Source organism: Canis lupus, chromosome 36, assembly GCF_048164855.1.
Source record: "Canis lupus baileyi chromosome 36, mCanLup2.hap1, whole genome shotgun sequence".
NCBI lineage: Eukaryota > Metazoa > Chordata > Mammalia > Carnivora > Canidae > Canis > Canis lupus.
The window spans coordinates 15,540,145-15,553,402 of record NC_132873.1 but is presented as its reverse complement, the minus strand read 5'-3'; the positions used below and the strand labels follow the sequence as shown (position 1 = coordinate 15,553,402).

The following is a 13,258-nucleotide window of genomic DNA, read 5'->3' as shown; positions in this document are numbered from 1 at the left end:
ACTAATTTCTTTTTCTTTAGGTATTATGTCAATCCTAAGAGTGAAAAAGCATCTCATGCTCAACATGATTCTAGCAGCATTTCCATGAGAAGGATGGGGTCTCATGGAGTTAATCACATTCTTCTAGAGATGGGGAAACAGACACAGGGAGGCAAGATGAATTGTTTAAGGAGAGACCACTTCTCTGGATAGTAGAGGAGCCACTGATATCTCATTACTTAATGTAGGAGTCCATGCTGTCTCTTTTGCTTTGTGTTCTGCTCTGCTAAACACAGACTATTATTAATAATAATGTTATCTATATTATTTCCACATACATTGAGATTTTTTTAAATTTAGTTTGGGAAAATATGAATTGAGTAATTCTACAACTCAGGAGAGGAATTAAGAAGAGACATGATCTAGCTCTTGAAGAGAATAGAGCTCCTTCGTCATAGCCTAAATATAAGTAGATAGGTAGGTGGATAGATAGGTAGCTATATATATACATATATATATATATATATATATATGTATATATATAGTTTTCTGACTTTATTTCTTTAAATTAAGCAACTTTCTCCCTGGTCTTATTTTCTTTTACAGCATTCCATTCCTGTGCTTTTGCCTGCCCCACTGAGTCTTCCTTAGTTTGTATCTTATCTGGCTTATTTGGATACCTATTCACATCTCACTAGCTAACCTTGTGCCTCGGGCAAATGATTTTATGTTTCTGAACTTCGGTTTTCTCAAATCTAAATTGACACCATTAAATGAAACCTCTAGATTCCCTCTAGCTTGAACCTCTAGCAGAGTAAGGTAACTCATTTGGAAAGGAGCTGAGGCCCAGATGCTCTGGCTAGTGAATGTGGTCATCCCCACTCCATTAGCTATTGCTTCTACCAATTTACAGTTGGATTAAGCAGACTTCTGGAAAAATATTTAAATACTATCCAAAATTTTAATTTTGGAGGTTTACTCATGTATAAGCATTTCTAATAATTTGGGGTGCTCTAAGGTCATATCATAGAAAAGGTCATTAGGGAACTCATTATAAGTGAAAAAAAATATGAAGCACACACAACCCCTAAATATTAAAGGGTGGTCTTATTTCTGTCAATGGTTTGGTAAGTGGTAGGAAAGTTCATTTGACACTAGTCATCGTTGACATAAGTTGTATACTCTGGGAGAAATAACATATGGGAGTGGACAAAGCTTTATTTATCATTGTGCTATGATGCTTTAAGGTTCACACAGTCTAGCCCTGGAACCTCCTCTTCTTTCAGTTAAAAATGAAAGTAATGTGCTCCTTTTCATTTCTTAAAATCAGTAATGTGGATCTCTGATCTTAAAGAATGGTGGTATTATATCAGCTCTGCTGCATTCTTATCCTGTCAACATCAGGGCATTGTGGAGTTCCAGGGACATGGTGGCACAGCAGGCATGGCCTCTGAAACAGAGTTCTAGCTTGAAGTGAAACCACTGTGAAACTGCTGGGGCCTGAGTCTAACTTATAAGCCAATTAGTGCATGTAAGCATTCTGGAGAGCATACTAGAAATTTCTGGAAGAAAGGGACTCTATAAGACTGACTGTCCTGTGGTCAAAAAATGTTAAACATTATTGTTGATTAGACAATCTCCAATAGGTCCATTCATTGCCCTTCCCTCGTTCAGCTCTGGATGACATGTGGTCTCCTGCAAGCTCCATTTCTCAAGCATCATCATCTGGGTTCTGGGGGCCTCTGGCCAATGAGAGGCACTGGAAGGAAATTACAGGGTGGAAATAAGGGAAAAACCAGGCTATTTCTCCTCTTCCCTCTGTGCTTCAGGTGTTATCTCTGGCAGTGATTATGTATCTTTGATGGCTTCCAGTTGCCATCCAAAAGGCTGTCAAGGTTTCATTTCCACTGGGTGATCCTCAGCCTTCTTCTCTTTTTCCCTCCACTCTAGGGTAGAAACAGTTCCTTATTATTACCAATCTCCGCTTGTCTCGATGTCCCCTGGTTGACTTCTTAGCCTTTTCTATCGAATGATAGAATATAATCAATTCTCTGCATTAAATTTCTCTCTATTAAATTACCAGAGTGTTTTCTGCTTCCTGATTAGATCTACTGATATGTCAATAAAGCCTGGGAAACCTAATGTTTGAGTCAGCTATTGCCACAATAATGCTGCATAACAAACTCCAAAACCCAAAGGCTTAACATAACAGATTTTCTTCCTATATTGATGGACCTGTAGATTGGATGTTACTTAACTAGATTAGGCTGGACTCCAGGCTTCCAGCTGAGTTCAGGATTGTCCCATGTGCCTCTCCTCTTTCTTAGACCAGGGGTAACCCAGAGCATATGGTATGAACCATCTATCTTCTGGAGCCAAGGTTGAAAGGGCACCATCTACACTGGGGACATGTTCATCTCACAGTAGATCATCAAAGGACAGAAGCTCAGTTGTGCAAGCTCATTTCTGCCCTAGTCACATTACTTAATCTCTCTTTGATTAAAGCAAGTCACACACCAGAGCACAAAATCAAGAGCTAGAAGGGTACATTTGGCCCGCCATAAAGCCAGGCAGGGGTATGGCTATATGATTCTATTATGGGGAAGGAAGCAATTGGAATCAGTAATCAAATCTACCACATTCGGCTGAAAGTAAGATTCATCATCTCTGAAAAATTGAGTCATATCATCATTTACTGTAGCTTGTACAAGTGGTGGCTAACTCATAAAATCTGTTGTACTTGTAGTTGATGCTTTATTTTTTCTGTTTCTGGACACTAATGTTGATTTGTAATTCAGAAGTTATAGTCGTTTTTTTCCTCCAAGGACCTTCTTTTTTACAAAAAAATAGAAAAGTGTCATTTATTATCTCTCAAATTAAATATCTGCTTCTTTCGGCTGCTGTGCCTGGGACCTAAGCCCACATTTCTGCTTTACCCTCCGAGTCCATGCTTGGCTTTGCCAGCAGGGGGTACTGCAGGGAACAGCCAGGTTAGAGCAGGAAATCGGGATTTTTCTCCTTTTTTGCTTCCTGTGGGCTTCCTTTCAGCTCTCTTTGCAGTGAATGTAACGCAGCAAAACTCTTTAATCTCAGCAACAACAGTTCCAGTGGCTTCAGTTAAATCCAGTTTGCAGTGTTCCCAACACTCCCAGCACTAGTGGAGTGGCACCCCCACCTCAGAGGAATCCCTCCTCCAAGGGCCTACCTGTTAATAATTCCAACCTCTTCCCTTTGCGGTTTCTCTTTATTTTAAGGAGTGAGAGCTGCTTCCAGCAGTTGTTTCTACATCTTGCCTTAGTGTTCTCTTTTTCAGTTAGCAGTTCTTTTTCTCTAGTGAATAATTGTTAATACCAAATTCCTTCTTTTAAAATAACAGGTGAAATTGCTGTTTCCTACCAGGAGATACTTTTTCATAGACTCTACTTTTACTTAATAAGGTTCTGCTTCATCTTTAGGGAAGATACATGGTTGTCCAAAATACAAGGAGGAGGGGTGGGAGGAGGGGGAGCAAGGGGAGGAGGGGGTGAGGGAGAAGAAATGTAGGAGGGCGAACAGTCCCTGGTGGGGGCCAGGCTGACCGAACTCAGCTGGCTTTTATTACAGTTCTCCAGGGATACAGATGTCTTTGCATTAAAAAAAGCTGAAGACCTTTTAGGGGATGCCTGGGTGGCTCAGCGGTTGAGCATATGCCTTTGGCCCAGGGCGTGATCCTGGGGTCTGGGATCCACTATGTCTCTGCCTCTCTCTCTTTGTGTGTCTCTCATAAATAAATAAATAAAAACCTTAAAAAAAAAAAAAAGCCGAAGACCTTTTAGATGACCAAGGAGACTGGAGAGTAGTGCAGTCAAAAGAGCAAAGGGGTAACAGCCTTCCCTTCGACATAATAGAATAGCTTTTAATTTCTTTGAGACCTTAAAATTATAAAGTACAGAGATTTTTTTGCAAAGTGGGTTTATTATGATTATCAAGTTCCAAACATCTGTGTATCCAGTAGTTGCATTCTAAATAGGTTGAGGCATGGCCCATCCTGTATTTTAGGGGTTTTCACGGAGGCTTCATCATGTAGGCATGATCCATTATAAACTCCATCTCTAGCCCCGTTTTCCTCTTCTGACAATGGCAGGTGGGGCTGATAGTTTTGAGCTTCTTGTCATGACTGGTCCTTCTGGCTCCATCCAGGAGCCCACTAAGAGTTGCTTTATTAGAACTAAAGATACCTCTATCACCCAGAAAATTCTAAGGGATTTGTGTAAGATGCTCCTATCACCCCCATTACTCAGGAAATTAGTAGGGTTTTAAAATCTGTGTGTCAGAAACCAGGATCAAAGTCCAATTGTTAGCAGGAACTGGGGGCAAAAACCAATATATTCTTATTATTGCACACCCATTCTCACTATGGACCTTCATATATGCCATCCCTTCTGCCTCAAGTGATGTTACCATTCTTAGCCTTAAATTCCTTCCTCCTGGCTAATTCCTCCTTGTCTTCCTTCACAGCTCTCCCCAAACTAGGTTAGGTGCCCCAATTATGTCCTGCTACATTGGCATATTCTTATTTTTTTTTATAGCACTCATCACAAAATACTGAAATGACTATTTTCCACATCTGTCTTCTCCATTAAAATATAAACTTGCAGAGACAAATGTATGTGTTTTGTTCTGCTGTGCCTCTTAGCATAGTGACTGGTACGTTTTCAGCAACCAGAACTGTTCACTGGAGGGCCTAAGAAAGTGCTGGGTTTGTGAGGGGTGGTGGCGGCAGTCAAGCACATGTACATTTTTTACTTGTCTATCATACTTTGTACTCTGTGTATCTAGATCAGTGGTCTCAGGTGACTTTGATAAGCATTTGCTAAGGGACTACACTTTGAGAAGCAAAGCTATGGAAAATGTATCCAAGATGAAGCCCTGTGGCGAAGGCTCTGAGTAGGAAAGAAATGAGGCTTATATGTCTCCATTCTACCCGACTTACCTGCTTTTCTCCTCACCCTTTATATCCTGGGCTTTTCATCTTTCCTTAGCCAAAATATATTTCTTGAAAAGTATATATATTCCTGAGTTGAGGCAGAAAAGTGTAAATGACCATGTGCCTTGTTTAATGTTGTTTACATTTTTAAACAAATCCCCTGTTTATTTTTTTAATTTTATTTATTTTATTTATTTGATTGAGAGAGAGAGAGAGAGAGAGAGAGAGTAGGGTGAGCGGTAGAGGGAGAGGGGGAAGCAGATTCTCTGTTGAGAAGAGAGCCCTATGGGGGACTTGATCCCAGAACCATGGGATCCTGACCTGACCTTAAGGCAGACACTTACCTAACTGAGCCACCTAGGTGCCCCAAACCCCTGTTTATTTTAGAATGAGGAAATATAACTCTTATTGTGTGATGTTAGGTTTAAGGAGCTAGTGAGGAAACAGGAGACCACACTCGCAGTCAACCACAGACTTGATTCACTTAGGAAGTGCAGCCCCAAGAATGGTGCCTGGGACAGGGTGGGTGCACAGATATACTTGTTGAATCAATAAAGTCAGACCAGTCCAACATATTTCTCAGTGAAAAGAAAAAAAGTATACAAATGTGCATGTACAGAATATCTGTGCCATTATGGGCCGCCTGGAGTTGTCCATGAGATTCATTTAAAAAAAATAATAAACCACACACACACACACACACACACACACACACACATCCTACTACCTACAGAATGGTTGCTCATCATGAGAAAAACTGAAAATAAAATATTGTTAAAATAGATGTTATTCTGGCTGAAAATTTGCACATTTGGTAAATGATTCACTCTATTAGGTGGGCAGAAATAGGCACAGAAAACGAACTTGGGAAGAACCATTAACTATGAGATGCTTGGAATTAAAAGTAGGGAGAAGCATAAATTTCTGTGCCCAATCTTTGCATCCCCCCACCATTATGAAAGATTCTATCATTTCAAAATATAGAGATTTACAGTCTCTGATTTTTGGAAACTTCTCTTGAAGCTCTTGGTACTTTCCAAAAATGGGTGGTCAGTAACTCTCTGTAGAGAGGACCTCCATTGTGGGGGGTAAGAGCTGTCCTAGGCATTATAGAGAACAGAAAGGACAACATGCTGTGTTCTCAAACATTCATTATTTCAGTGAGGATGCTCATTCCTTATGGATACCCTGATGAGCACCAAGCAATGTTGATGGATTGGTAAGGCTCATAGCCTGACTCCAGTATTCCATCAAGGTTAGATATGCTCTACTCTGCTGCCTTTTTGGTGGTTTTGTGTTTGCTTCACTCTTTTCCTGTCTTTTATACATGCCTCCACGTGACACTTATTGATATCACCATTGCTGAGTTTGGGCATTCTTCCAAAGAAACTCAGATTTGCTCTTACTTTTCCATCCAATAAATTCATCTGTTAAATATTGAGAGAAGAATTCTGGAAACTCCATCACTAGTTTGGCAACTATCACATTTCTTAGGAGAAGAAAAATCTTCAATCTAGTTGGAATCATATTTCTTGTGCTGGAACAGATTTAGGACAAAAAATATATTGCACTTTTGGGCATGGACCTTGATTTTTCAACATATATCTTCCATGTGTTAGGAACTGATGATGCACATTTTTCCCCCCTTGGGGAATCTTCTTTTCCTTAAGGCATTAAATTGCCCGCTCAGATGTATAAAGTATCCAGTACCTTAAATGAATGTGCTAATTAGCAATGACAAAATTTATGAACATACACTAGAAGAAAGGGGAGATTAAAATCCTGTTTTATTTAGGTATTTTATGTTTACAAAAAGGAAAACAAATTAAGGTAAAGTGACTTCTTTTGTCTAGCTGACAATTTAGAAACAAGAGGCAGTCATGCATTGTGTAGAAGGAGGAGAGGGAACACTATCCTTTTTATGCCTCTGGCAGATACTTCACACGAATAGTTCTTAGACTCTGCCATCCAAGGGCACCTGAGGAAGTCCCCATGGTTAGCCTTGCTCAGGCCTCTCTGTCCATTGCCTAAACTCCTCCATCCAACTGTAATCCAGTTGATCTTGTAGGTTACCACCACTTAATAGTTCTTAAACCTGGCCAACTCTAATACCTGTTTACTTTTGTGACATTTTCGTTCTCTAACTCAATGGTTCTCAAAGTGTGATCTCTTCCCCAGCAGCAGCAACACCTGGGAACCTGTTAGAAATGTGTACTCTAAGGTACAATTCCAGACCTATTACATAATACATTTTGGGTGGTGCCCAGCAGTCTGTGTTTTAACAGGCACTCTAGGTGATTCTGATGCATGCCCTAACTGGAAAGATCTTGCTTCCTAATTTGAAAACGAAGATTAAAAGATCGTTCCTTGGTCTGAGTCCAAAGTAGTAAACAAGTAACCACAGAACAAGTATTAAACCCATACTAATCAATTAGTGATAGCCACATGCTTCTGAAGGTCAGCCAATCAGTAACGGCATCACTCCAGGAACTGCTCTGAAAGTCAGCTAATCCCTAACTTCACAGCTGAAAGTCAGCCAATCTCTAAACACTCCCACTTTAGAAAGTCTGCCAATCCTTGAACACCATGGTTCCTGAAACTATGATACCAAGTTTTGCTTTATACAGAGAGACTAAGATATATAAGAAATAGCTCTCAATTGCTTAGTAAGCAATAAATTTAGCTTCTTTGTTTCACATGCATGTGATTGGGAATTTCTGCCATCAATAAATGGATCATTGGTGACTTTGAGAAAGTAAAAATGTGTAGTTTCCCTTTATCCTTGGGTGTTACATTCCAAGACCCCCAGGGGATGCCTGAAACTGTGGATAGTACAAACCCTATATATACCCTATATATATATTTCTCTATACATACATACCTCTGATGAAATTTAATTTATAAATTTTGCACAGTAAGCAATTAATAGCAATAACTAATAATTAAATAGAACAATGATAACAGTATACTGTAATAAAAGTTATATAAACTTAGCTTCTCTCTCTCTCTCAAAATATCTTGTTGTACTGGACTCACCCGTCTTGTGATGAGCCAGTTGACAAAATGACTATGTGAGGAGATGAAGTAAAGTGAATGATGTAGGCGTGACATAATGTTAGGCTACTATTGACCTTCTGATGATACGTCAGAAGGAGAATCATCTGCTTCCAGAATGTAGTTGCCCCTGGGTAACTGAAACAGTAGAAAGTGAACCTGTGAATAAGGGGGCTCTCTGCAGTATTCAGAGAAGATTTGAAAAAAATTTTAAAAATTAAAAAAAATGTTTAAAAAAAGAGAAGATTTGCCTAGCATTATTGAAATTTTCATGGTGAGGACAAGACATAATGTGTCTTGTCCAAGACAAGGACCAAGTATGAATCAGATAGAAGACTTATTTGGTAATCAGACTATATAAGAAAAACAAAAAATGGGATTTAATAATTATTCATTATTATACAGGCATCATTATTATAAACAATGACTAATCACCTTATAAAAGGTTGTTATATAATAATAAGAATAATGAGTGGAGAAGAAATGAAGTCGTGAGGGTGGTTTTGGTGCTAAATCATCATTTCCTATAACAGGAAGTCAAGGTAAAAAAAGAGAAATATGGAAGAGTTGAAAAGTAGATAAAACTAAATGATAATAAAAAAAACTAAATGATAACACAATGAACATCAAGTAAACTTTAAGGCAATCTAAGAACTATTTGTTCAGCACATACCTCTCCTCTAAGATGCTGGAGATATAAAAGTCAAACTGTTAGAAGAGACAAGCTGTAAATAATTTCAGCACACTCCAAAGAAGAAATTAATGGATTCTGACAGTAGTGATGTGGTGAGAAAAAGTTACAAAAAGAAAACCATGTGAGTCAGGTCATTTAAAGATGGGTAGACCCTTCCTAGCCAGACTGAAAAGAGAAGAACATTCCAGGGTGAGAGAGAAGCAGGGCAAGGGCAGGGGAGTGAAAATAAGAATGAGATTTGGGAAAGAGTGAGTAATTGAGGGAAATGGACAGAAGTGAGGCTGGAAAGATAGTTTAGGTAGTTTAGGGCCAGGTATGCAGAGCCTATACATCATGATCAGGAGTTTAAATTCATTCTGAAGGCATAATTTTCATTTTAACAGAACCAATAATGTCAATTTTAACGTCTTGGTATAAACTTAAGCTGGAGCAGACTAATGTTTACTGTTCTCAGTAGGGATGTGTTATGCACTGAATTGTGTCCCTCCAAGGTTATATGCTGAAGCCCTAGCTACCAATTTCATTGTATCTCTAGTAAGGAAGTAATTAAGGTTAGATGAGGTCATAGGGTGGGCCCTAATCTGATAGAATTAGTGAGACACAGAGTTTTCTCCCTCTCTCTCTCTCTCTCTCTCTGTCTCTCCTCCACCCACCCCTTTAATCTCTCTCTCTTTCTCCGCCCCCTCTCATCCCTCCACACCTCTTTCTCTGTCTCTCCACCATGTGAGGACACTGCAAGAAAGCAGCCGCCCACAAGCCAGGATGCGGGCTCTCACCAGAATCAAACCATGCTGGCACCCTGATCTCAGACTTCCAACTTCTAGAACTATAGGACAATAAATCCCTGTTGTTTAAACCACTCAATCTACGGTATTTTGTTATAGTAGCCCAAGCACACTAAGAGAGGTACTACTGACATTGGTTGGAACAATCTTTTACTATATAGGACTATTCTGTACCTTCTAGGATATTGAGTCTGGTCCCCACTATGAAATACTGGTAGCGCTACTCTGTCGCCATGACAACCAAAAAGTGCTCCTGCGGAACTCCAAATGCCCCCTTAGTGGGAGATTATAATGTTTCTGGTAGAAAACCACAAAAAGAAGCTATAAAGAAGATTACTATAATTAAAATAGGATCCACCGGTACTTCTTCATGATCTCTTAGCAATTGCAAAGGAGGGCTTTTACTTATCAAGAGTAAGACAATGTGATAGAACAAAGAACAACCTTGATAATTCTTCCCAAGCATCTATGGGGTTGGGATGAGGTCTCTAATTTTGAGAAAGCTCTTGATCCCTTGTCTTGCTGCCAAATGACTAAAGCATCATATACTAATGAAAAAACAAAGGAAAAAACAAGCCCTTTGCCTCATGAGATAAATAAAACCCAAACAAAAGAAAACAGTAAGGGAATATACTGTTTAACACTAATCTCCAAAATAAATAAAGCCTTGAGTCTTTTCTGTTAAGTTGCTTACCCTTTAGGAAAAAGTCATCTCTAATTTTTGCAATACTGAATTTGGCAGATGTATGATACTTTGAAGATAGAATAATTGTATGAAGAAATTGCTGTTTATCTCACCCTAAAAAAGATTAAATTTAATCTTGGTAAACTTGTGAGGTTTTGTTTTCAAAACTACAGTGTCTTTTATTTGAAGAACCCAATTTTTCTGAACTCCTTTTAAAGCTCTTCAAGTAAAAATACTTTAGAATATTTTAACTACAGCTGAAATTTCATCATGCTCTTTTACAATTAGAGGCAATTATTTCTGCTTTCTATCACCATAGATTTATTTTTCTCTTCTTGGACTTCTTATAAATGGAATCAGTCACTATGATTATTTTGTGTCTGGTGTTTCTCATTCAACATATTTTTGAAACTCATCCATATTGATGTGTGTATCAGTAGTTCTTTTTTTTTTTCTGAATGGTATTTCAGTGAGTGGACATAATAGTTTGTTTATCTGTTCTTCCGTTGATGGACATGTGGCTGTTTCCAGGTTTGGCAATCATGAGTAAAACTGCTAGGAACACTACTGTACAAGTCTTTTTGTGGATATAAGCTTTCATTTCTTATCTAGAAGTGGAAATGTTGAGTCATGGAGTAGATGTATATTTAACTTTATAAGAAACTGAAAAATAGTTTCCCAAAGTTTTTGTATAATTTTACACTCCACCAACAATGTTTGAGAGTTGCAGGTGCTCCCCATCCTTGCCTTATGTGGTCAGTCTTTTAAAATTTTAGCCATTTTAAGTGACTATAAACAATATTACACTGTGGATTTAATTTGCATGTCCATAATGGCCAATGATGTTAAACATATTTACATGTGCCTTCATCAATTTCTTTTTAAGTCTTTTGTCCATTTTTATTGGGTCATTTGTCTTTATATTGTTGATTTATAAAGATTTTTATATTTCTGGATACAAGCTATTTTTTCAGATACTGTATTTTTCCCCCAGTCTGTTACTTGCTTTTAATTTTCTTGATGGTGTATTTTGATTAGTAGGCATTTCTAATTTGATGAAATCAAGTTTATTAGTGTTTCTCTTTTCTGTATAGTGCATTTTGTGTCCGAAGAAATCTTTGATTACCCCAAAGTCATGAGAAGATTTTCCAGTGAGTTCTTTTTTTTTTTCTTAAGATTTTATTTCTTTATTTGACAGACAGAGAGAGAGAACCAGAAAGAACAAGTGGAGGGAACAGCAGAGGGAGTAAGAGAAGCAGGCTCCTGGCTGAACAGGGACCCTAATGCAGGGTTCCATCCCAGGACCCTGGTCTTATGACCTGAGCTGAAGACAGACGCTTAACGACTGAGCCACCCAGGCTCCCTTCTCCCATGAGTTCTTCTAGAAGTTTTATAGTTTTAGATTTTACACTTAGCTCTATAACTCCTCTCAAATTACTCCTTTTGGTATAGAGCTAGTACAGCCAAGTTTGCCATATATTGAGTTCTGCATGAAATGCATTTGCGTGCAAGAGGTTTCTTGGGGAGTGCTCACAGGAAAAATACTTGTGAAAGGTGAAGGAAGCATGATCCGGCAGAGAGAGAATCTAAGATGTGATGCAAAAAAAGGCATCAGGCAATTCAATAAGGAGCTTGGGATTTAGGATGGCGCTTCAACATTGTTACATAAGATGCAAGAGGCCTGGGCCTTTGTACCTTTTTCTACATTAGCCAGTTATTAGATTCTGCTCTCACCAAGGAGGGTTGTAACATTGGTTGACCAGAGTAATTTCTGGAGAGAAAGGGACCCAGCTGTGAGCTATCAGTAGCCAACATACCAGTGGCAGAGAAATGAATCTGAAGAGGGAATCTAGATAGTGTACCATAGCAACCATTACAAGGGTATTTTTGTTTTATTTTCCATATGGATATTCAATTTCCTTCCCACTATTTGTTAAAAAGAATTTTCTTTCTCCTGTTAAATTGACTTGGTGCAATTGTGTGGGTCAGTGCCTCTACCCTATATTCTCTTCCAATGACCTAACTGTCCTTATGGTAATATGAAACTGTCTTGGTAATCATAGTTTTCTATTAACTGCTGATATTGGGTAGTGCAAGTCTTTCATACTGTCAAATTTGTTCATTTTCAAAATTGTTTTGGCTCTTCTTGATCATTAGCATCTTCAGAAAAATTTAGAATCAGCTTGAGTTTCTTCAAAATACTGCTGAATTTGAGAGTGTGTCAAATCTATAGGTAAATTTGGAGAGAATGGATATCTTTTTTTTTTTTAAGATTTTATTTATTTATTCATGAAAGACACACAGAGAGAGGTGGAGAGGAGACATAGGCAGAGGGAGAAGCAGGCTCCCTGCAAGGAGCCCAGTGTGGAACTCCATCCCAGGACCCCAGGATCATGACCTGAGCCAAAGGCAGACCCTCAACCACTGAGCCACCCAGGTACCCGAGAGAATGGATATCTTAACAACATTGAATCTTTCAATAATGAACGCCATAATTAAAAACCTAAATGTGAGACTTGAAACCATTAAAATTCTAGAAAGAGCACAAGCAGTTATTTCTTTGACATGCACTGTAACAACATTTTTCTAGGTGTGTCTCCTGAGGCAAAGGAAATAAAAGCAACAATAAATTATTGGGACTACCTCAAAATAAAAACTTCTGCACAGCTAAGGAAACAATCAACAAAGCTAAAAGGCAAGCTACTGAGTGGGAGAAGATATTTGCAAGTGACACATCTGATAAAGAATTAGTATCCAAAATATATAAAGAACTGATACAACTCAACACCCCCGAAACAAATAACCTAATTAAAAAATGGGCAGAAGACATGAACAGACATTTCTCCAAAGAAGACCTCAGATGGCCAACAGACACATGAAAAGATCGTCAACCTCACTTATCATCAGGGAAATGCAAATCAAAATCACAATGAGATATTACCTCACACCTGTCAGAATGGCTAAAAATTCAGAAACACAAGAAACAACAAATGTCGGCAACAATGTGGAGAGAAAGGAACCCTTGTGCAGTATTGGTGGGAATGCAAACTGTTGCAGCCGCTGTGCAACACAGTATGGAGGTTCCTTAAAAAGTT

General features: G+C 38.6%; 1 long non-coding RNA gene across 4 annotated transcripts in view; it reads right to left on the bottom strand.

The window, feature by feature from the left end:
* LOC140625434 (uncharacterized) overlaps positions 1 to 9,625 on the bottom strand; it is a 51,093-nt gene extending 41,468 nt beyond the window's left edge. Inside the window, exons 1-2 of one of the 4 annotated variants that reach the window (XR_012024777.1) lie at positions 9,394 to 9,625; positions 7,982 to 8,137 (exon numbers count right to left, since the gene is read on the bottom strand). This is a non-coding gene — a long non-coding RNA (uncharacterized lncRNA). The remainder of the gene's footprint in view (positions 1 to 7,981; positions 8,138 to 9,393) is intronic. The other 3 variants (XR_012024779.1, XR_012024778.1, XR_012024776.1) reach the window with 3 other exon arrangements.
* Positions 9,626 to 13,258: the final 3,633 nt, after the last annotated feature.